Genomic DNA, 8,497 nt, shown 5'->3' with positions numbered 1-8,497 from the left:
CAAGAGTAAGGTTTCATTTTAAGCTATTATACAAATACCTCTATGTATGCTACACAAACGCATATAAATCAGGACAAAAATATTTTTTAAATCAAATTACTGAATTTTGTAGTAGATGTTTGATTTTTAAAATAGAATTTGGTATTTTTCTGGTTCCAAGATGGCAAACCCTTGCTGAAAGAAGGCAGGGGCAAGGAATGGCAAAGGTCAGGGGCTAAGGGATGGGATTTCCAGTCCCAAGATGGTGACCAGGGGGCAGGCACCTGTCAAGGGGCAGGCCTACCCTTGCAGCCCTAGACAGCTTGCCAAAACTTGGTAAGCAGCCCACCTGAAATAATTGTCTGCCCTGTCTTATACTCTACCCTAGAACTGTGACTAAGATTCCACTTTTTGTAGAATTTATTTTTGAATTTCACTTCACTGATGAGATTGCTGCTTAGCCAGGCTGGCCACTTTTGTACTTAGAATCCGTGAGTGGGTATTATTCCTAAATCAAATATAGAGCGAAATGCTTTGACTCAGAGTTTCCCCCATGTTTTACTCTCCTACCATGACTTGATGAGAGATTATTCGAAAAAGAGCACACAGGTAACTCTGTGCTATGTTTACAGTTATAAAATAATCTTTCTTTTTTTCTCTCTTGATATCTCTGTGACCAGAGGTCTGCTCACTTCACAATAAGTAACATGGTTCTGGGCATTTATGGACACATCCCATTCATAACTTCATCATCATACTTGAAACCTGTAATGAAACCAAAAAAAAGAAAAAAGCCCTAAAGAAACAGCTTCTCTGTCTGACAGAACTCTTCCCCACTTTGGGTAGAGCACCATTAGAAAAGTTTCTACAGTCCAATTATTCAATCATTAACTTATAACAAAGTCTCTAATTCTTTTTTGTTACATGTTCTGGGGATCACCAACCCCTCCCTAGTTTGCAGGAAACACTTCAATATCTTTGATACTTGCTTCTTGATGGATGCTGCCCTCCATCGCTCTCATGCCTCCACATGAAAATCAGCACCGTTGTTAGCTCACCACAGCTATAGGCTCCCCTTCCAGGGACTCACTGTTCATTTGTCATTCCTTTTATCATTGTAATTTCTGGTTATCAATTAACAGCACTTTCTGTCTTACAGGCGCCATGAATGCTCCCAACACTGACTGATAACGTCAGCATTTTCTACTGCTTCGCCGCTGGCATGGTAAGTTTCTTTCTTCATTTTTCCAAGTAATGGAGACCCACAGCTCCCTGTTACAGAATCATAGAATCACAGAAAGTTAGGGTTGGAAGGAACCTTAGGAGGTCATCTACTTCAAACCCCTGCTCAATGCAGGACCATCCCCAACTAGATCACCCCCGCCAAAACTTTGTCTAGCCAGATTTTGAAAACCTCCAAGGATGGAGATTCCACCACCTCTCTGGGTAATCCGTTCCAGTGTTTTACTACCCTCCTAGAGAGAAAATTCTTCCTAATATCTAACCTAAAATTCCTTTGCTGCAACTTGAGACCATTGCTCCTTGTTCTGTCACCTGACACCACTGAGAACAGTCTAGCTCCATCCTCTTTCAAGCCCCGCTTCAGGTAGTTAAAGGTTGCTATTAAGTCCCCTCTCAGTCTCCTCTTCTCTAGACTAAATAAGCCCAGTTCCCTCAGTCTTTCCTCAGAAGTCATGTCCCTTAGTCCCCTCACCATTTTTGTTTCCCTCTCCTGAACTCTCTCCAATTTGTCCACATCCTTTCTGTAGTGGAGGCCCAAAACCGAACACAGTACTCCAGATGTGACCTCACCAGTGCTGAATAGAGGGGAATAATCTCTTCCCTTGACCTACTGGCAACACACCTACTAATGCAGCGCAGTACACTATTAGCCTTCTTGGCAACAAGGGAATGCTGTTGGCTCTTATTCAGCTTATTGTCCACTGTAACCCCCAGGTCCTTTTCTGCAGAGCTGCTTCCCATCCAGCCAGCCCCCAGCCTGTACTGGCACATGGGATTTTTCTGTCCTCAGTGCAGGACTTTACACTTGTCCTTATTGAACCTTATGAGGTTTATTTTGGCCCAATCCTCCAATATGTCTAGGTCACTCTGAATCCTAGCCCTACCCTCCCATGTATCTACTACTCCCCCCACCTTTGTGTCATATACAAACTTACTGAGGGTGCACTCTATGCCATCTTCCAAGTCGTTAACAAAGACATTGAACCAAACTGGCCCCAGGACTGACCCCTGGGGCAGTCTACTAGATACCACCTGCCAACTAGACATCAAGCTGTTGGTTACTACTCTCTGAGGCCAATGCTCCAGCCAGTTTTCTGTCCACGTTACAGTCCATTCATCCAGCCCGTACTTCCTTAGCTTGCCTGTGAGACTATTGTGGGAGACTGTATCAAAAGCCTTTGCTCAAATTAAGATACACCACATCCACCAGTCTCCCCACATCCATAGACACAATCCTCTCATCATAGAAGACAGTCAGCTTGGTCAGGCATGACTTCCCCTGGTGAATCTATGCTGCCTGTTCCTAATAACCTTTTTCTCCTCCAAGTGCTTAGAAATGGATTCCTTGAGGATCTGCTTCATGATTTTTCCAGGGACGGGTAAAATGCACTCCATCTGCAGTTGGAGCTTGGGGAACACCAGCAGTGGGAGGTTCACCTGGAGGAACACCAGCTGCTCCACCAAACCAGGATCCAAGGAGGTGTGGTGGGGTGCCACAATATCCTCAGCAATGCTGAACACCCTCTCACTTAGAACACTGGTCGGTGGACAGGACAGGCGTTCCTGGGAAACTGTGGTGAGATCCTGCCAGATCTGGCTACAGGTTGCCTAATAGGCCAAGGGGTTGCAGTCCAGTGGCTCCACGTCCTCAGCAAGACAGGTAGCCACCAAAGCCTTGGTGCTACCTGCCCAAGGCTGGGGTCTGGTGCCTCTGGACCCCAACACTGAAGCCATGCCCTTGACCTACATTGGCAGTGGCTGGCATGGCAGACTGGCTGGGGCTGGCACAGGAAAGTGGATCCCCCTCTTCCACATCCCCTTGCCTCTGCCCTTCTGCCTCCCTGACTCTGTTCACTAGCCCCTCCATCCAGTGATTGAGGATTTTGGTGCTGCACATGTTCCCCTTCACCCTCTGGTCAGACATGCCTGCCAGTACTTGGACCATACTGGACCACAACAGATCCATCTGTTTTTTGATGCCGTCCTTCAGCCGCTTCACCAGCGCCTGCACCTCTGTTGAAAACAGCTTGCCCCTCTGGTCAGACATGCCTGCCAGTACTTGGACCATACTGGACCACAACAGATCCATCTGTTTTTTGATGCCGTCCTTCAGCCGCTTCACCAGCGCCTGCACCTCTGTTGAAAACAGCTTGCCCATTGATCCCCTGGAACTTCTCCATTTGGTTCTCAAGTTCCCTCACTATGGAGATCACCTGGCTAAGGAGGGCATAGCCAGCACTGAGGGTCTCAGTGGCCTCAAGGAATGGCTTGAGGACCACCAAGATCTGGGAGATGGGATCTCACTCAGCTCTGTTAAGGGGGCAATCTCCCCAAGCAAGGCCATCTAATGGATGGTCTTCTGTTGCTCCACCAGCCTCTTGAGCATCAGGTATGTGAAATTCCACCAAGTCTCCACATCCTGCATGATTTTGTGCTGCGGGATATTCAGCTCTGCCTGTTTGTCCCACTCCACTTTATTAAGGGGGCCACTGATCCCAATCTCCCCAAGCAAGGGCATCTCATGGATGGCCTTCTGTTGCTCCACCAGCCTTTCCGGCATCAGATATGTGGAGTTCCACCAAGTCTCCACATCCTGCATGATTTTGTGCTGTGGGATGCTGTAACAGGGGGCTTTCTTGGGGCCAGTCTGTATTTGGCCTGCCCACCTGTTTCTGGGCCAACCGCCCACCTCCTCACCTGCCACTCCTTGATGATGCATATTTATGTTGTTAATTAGGCGGGAGGCTGCCCATTCTTGCCCTGATGCCAGGGAGCACTATCTACGGCTCTGTTCTTCCCCTACACCACAGCCGAAGCCTCGTAGATGGCATCCACAGTTCTTCACATCACTGGCCCCACACTGGGCCCCAGAATCTTCCAGTCCAGACCCCAAATGGATCCCTCCAATCAGGCAGCCTAACTCCACCCTCATTTTGGGCTGCCTAGCTCCCTGAACTCCTCCCTGTCTTGGTTGTGGCCCCCCCAGGACCTTTGACCGCATAGGCCCTGGCCTGACCTCCAAGGCCAATCAGAAACCCCAAGCCTTCAGCTCTGGGTGTCCCTTGCAGTGGGCCCCTGGCCCTTTTGACCCTTCTTGTCCTGGCCCTAGCATTGGCCAGTCAAAGGTGTTTTAAGTCAGGCTTCTGAGCCTCTAGCCCACTCTCTAAACTGGGTCTGCCTTCTTGGCACTACTATAGGGTAAACCACCTGGTTGTGAGAGCTGGGGTTTTTAAGGTGCCCTGACCTACCTTTCACCAGGGTGGTAATTGGCCTGGTATTTCCTGGGGACTCCCATGCCACTGGGAGCCCCACCAGGCCACCCACTCCAAGCAAGGTGCAGTTTTAGGTCATGCCCAGGATCAGGAGCCTCCAAACCATCCCCTACAGCTCCTATCCTTACCTCCAGGATGTTGCATTCACCCTTGTAGCTAGGCAATGTTACTGCCTGGTCTGCCAGCAGTGAACTACTCTGTTTATGTAGGTGGCCAGAGATCTAAAATGGCTGCCGCAATCAAGCACCTGCTGGCTGCCTGGCTCAGCCCTTAAAGTGGCAGGCACCAACACTGCCCTGCCCCAGAGGCTCAGCTCTGCCTGTTTCTCCCACAGCATCTTGCCCCGCTTGATGCTGCGGTGGAAGTAGCCTACCACCTTCCTGCATTTTTAAATCAGCTGAGTGGTAGTAATGACGCCATCACTGGCAGCCCTGTTCCCCTCCAAGGCACCCCTGACTATGAGGTGGAACTTGTGCACCACACAGCGATTGCCAACAAAGTTGGCATCATGGACTGCCTTGACCATATTGGCCCTGTTGTCTGTGACCATGAACCCATGGGTGCGCTTGCCCTGCCCAATGAGTCACCCCTGCACCATGCAGTTCATGGCCCCCATGGTCTTTCTTGCCATGTGGGACTCATCCATCACCTTGGCTTGAAGGAGAATCCACTAATGGCCTGACTGATCACACCAGTGCCTTGTGAGAGAGAGGTAGGCATGATCTCCACCCCGGCTGTTCCAGATGTCTGAGGTGAAGTGCAGAGCTACCTGTGGACCTGCCTTGCACAGCTTCTCCCTCAAGTATTCCCTGCATGCCTCATACAGGGAGGGCACCACCATCCTGATAAAGATGGTGCATGCAGGCACTTGGTAGTATGGGGACATAAGTGCCATGAGCTGCCCGAATTCTGGACACTCAAAGGTTGACTATCCAGAGCAAGCATCTCCCCAGTGCTCTGGGTAACCTCGCTGTCCCTTGCAACGCGCTTCTCTGTGTTTGCAGCTTTTCCCCACCGGTCCAGGGTGGCCTGCCTCTGCTTTGTGGGGACGGGGGCTTTGGAACAAGAGGGAGAATTCCCTTTGGGCATGCTCCCACTGGCGCCAGGCTGAGGAGGAGCAAGGGCAAGGGGGTGCTGCCTCCTGAGATGCAGCAGCATCGCCGTGGTGAAGTGTTTCACCTCCTTTCCCCAGCTGATCTGCCTTCGGCAGTGCTGGCAGATAGCATACTTGGGATCATCTGCCATCTCAACATGATCCCACACTACCCCTCTGCTTCTGGGTTGAGGGTGGGGATCCTGCCTTATCCCCCATCTCGCAGCCAGAGGGAGAACAACAGAGGAAGCTGAGCCACCTGCCCCCACTACCTCCTCCAAGGTGCCTTCCAGAGAAGGAGGCCTGGCTCTAGGGGAACTTTGCAAGGTGCAGAGCACAAACTCAGATTCCCCCTCATTCCCCAGAATTTCTTTTGCTAGGGTGCTCAGGTCCTCTGCTTCCATATCCAGCTCCTCCTCTGGCACTGGGATGCTCATGCTGGGAGATGAAATGGGGGTGGAGGAGACTGTCACACTAGTCCTGATGACTATTTCTGGTGTTAGGGGAGGTGGTGCAGGTCCAGGGACAGGTACTGCTCCCACCTCCTTGCTCCCACTGGCAGTAGAAGACTCATCACTGCCAGGAAAGAGGACGTGTTTATGTTGGGGGAAGGGAGGATTTGCAGCTCTAGCCCCTCTCCCTCCCCTGCAAGAAGACCTGGCACCTGCCTTTCCAGCACACTTCATATTAATCTTTGCTGTACTGGAAAGCATGTGTATGTGTGTGTGTATGCAACTGTAATATCTCTTCTTCTCTGTGTGTGTGTAACTAATATCTCTTCTTCTCTGCTTACTGTATGTGCCTGTAATTAATATCTCCTCTTCTTCTCTGCTTACTGTATGTGCCTGTAATTAATATCTCCTCTTCTTCTCTGCTTACTGTATGTGCCTGTAATTAATATCTCCTCTTCTTCTCTGCTTACTGTATGTGCCTGTAATTAATATCTCCTCTTCTTCTCTGCTTACTGTATGTGCCTGTAATTAATATCTCCTCTTCTTCTCTGCTTACTGTATGTGCCTGTAATTAATATCTCCTCTTCTTCTCTGCTTACTGTATGTGCCTGTAATTAATATCTCCTCTTCTTCTCTGCTTACTGTATGTGCCTGTAATTAATATCTCCTCTTCTTCTCTGCTTACTGTATGTGCCTGTAATTAATATCTCCTCTTCTTCTCTGCTTACTGTATGTGCCTGTAATTAATATCTCCTCTTCTTCTCTGCTTACTGTATGTGCCTGTAATTAATATCTCCTCTTCTTCTCTGCTTACTGTATGTGCCTGTAACTAATATCTCTTCTCCTTTCTGTTTACATTATGTGTGTGTGTGTGTAATGTATGTGCTTTCCTGCACAGTGATGGATCACACTGCCAGGAAAAGCACAGGTTTCTTTTTAAAAATGGGGGAAGGAAATAACAAGAACAAATAAGAAGTTTGGGGGGGAAGAATAAGTTGAAATAAATGGATTGGATAGAGATAACTAGAGGGATTCTAGGCAAGGGTAATTAGTAAGCTGTATCCAATCCTTTCCAAGAAGAGAGACTAGCAGAAGACTGACTAGGAAGCCAAGCCAGTCCAGACACTTGCTCAGGCAGAAACAGATCACAAAAGGGACAGAAAGGCTACAGAAGAGTCTTATATGCTGTCTATATGTCCCTCCCCCAGAGCACTGTCATTGGAAGGGGACTCAGGGAAAGATCACAGTCACTGGCCAGCTACAGATGTCAGTCTTCCCCCCCCCACCCCCGCTCCTCCTCCCTCTTCTCAGTTTCTGTTCCCCTGCAAGACTACCTTCTGAATCTCTGAATCTTTTCCAAATTGATTCGGAAGCTCTGAATCAATTTGAAGGCTTTTTTTGTCTCCTGATTCGATTCAGATTTCATGATTCGACCTCCAAATTGGGCCAAATCTTCTCCGAATTGAATCAGCGACCAAAGCTTCACACACCCCTACTGCAGATGCTATAGGGGATACCACAAACCCATGCAATGCCTTGCAACAAATGCAAAAGATTAAATCACTTTCCACAAGTTTTCAGAAAGGAGCAGAATGCACCACACAAGAAACAGCAGATGCGTGCTTTATGCAATGAGGAAAAGAAAGAATTCTCATTGGCACAATGCAAGAAGGGTCAGAACGGACCTAAGCAGATCATCTAGTCCGACCCCCGGCCATGGGCAGGAAAGGATGCTGGGGTCAAATGACCCCAGCTAGGTGGCTATCTAGTCTCTTTTTGAAGACCCTCAGGGTAGGGGCAAGCACCACTTCCCTTGGGAGTAGGTTCCAGCTCCTAGCTGCCCTGACAGTGAAGTAGCACCTCCTGATATCTAGCCTGAATCTACTCTCAGTCAAGATATGGCTGTTGTTCCTTGTTACCCCCGGTAGTGCTCGGGGGAACAGGGACTCTCCCATTGCCTGCTGGTCCCCCTTGGCAAGTTTATAGGCAGCCACCAGATCCCCTCTCAGCCTTCTTTTGTGGAGGATGAACAGGTTCAGGTCCCGTGGCCTCTCCTTGTAGGGCCTGCCCTGCTGCCCCCTAATCATGTGAGTGGCCCTCCTCTGGACCCTCTTGATGCTGTCCACATCCCTCCTGAAGTGTGGCATTCAGAACTGGACACAGTACTCCAACTGCGGCCTGCCCAATGTCACAAACCTTATTCCTTATTCAAAAGAAGAAAACTAAACCTGTGTACTATGATAATAAGAAAGTGAGACTTAGGGCATATAATGTGAACATTAGGCCTGTGTGAAGCAGCTAGTATTTGCTTTGGGTTCAGATTCAGCCGATTCGGGGGACAGTGATTCGATTTGGCTATTTGAATCAGTGCTCCAATCAATTTGACCGAATCTAATTCGGAGATTTGACTGCTGCAAAAATCACACAGGCCCATCCTCCAGCCACTCTCCCAGCTCCAG

The 8,497-nt window shown here is 49.1% G+C and overlaps 1 long non-coding RNA gene across 1 annotated transcript in view; it reads left to right on the top strand.

The window, feature by feature from the left end:
• Positions 1–8,497, top strand: part of LOC106722808 — a 22,598-nt gene that overhangs the window by 10,308 nt on the left and 3,793 nt on the right. Inside the window, exon 2 of the long non-coding RNA XR_001358816.1 lies at positions 1,139–1,204. This is a non-coding gene — a long non-coding RNA (uncharacterized LOC106722808). The remainder of the gene's footprint in view (positions 1–1,138; positions 1,205–8,497) is intronic.

The sequence above is a fragment of the Alligator sinensis genome, unplaced genomic scaffold (genome assembly GCF_000455745.1).
Source record: "Alligator sinensis unplaced genomic scaffold, ASM45574v1 scaffold1416_1, whole genome shotgun sequence".
In the NCBI taxonomy this organism is placed as follows: domain Eukaryota; kingdom Metazoa; phylum Chordata; order Crocodylia; family Alligatoridae; genus Alligator; species Alligator sinensis.
Note: the sequence above shows the minus strand (reverse complement) of the source record. Positions and strands in the feature narration are given on the sequence as shown.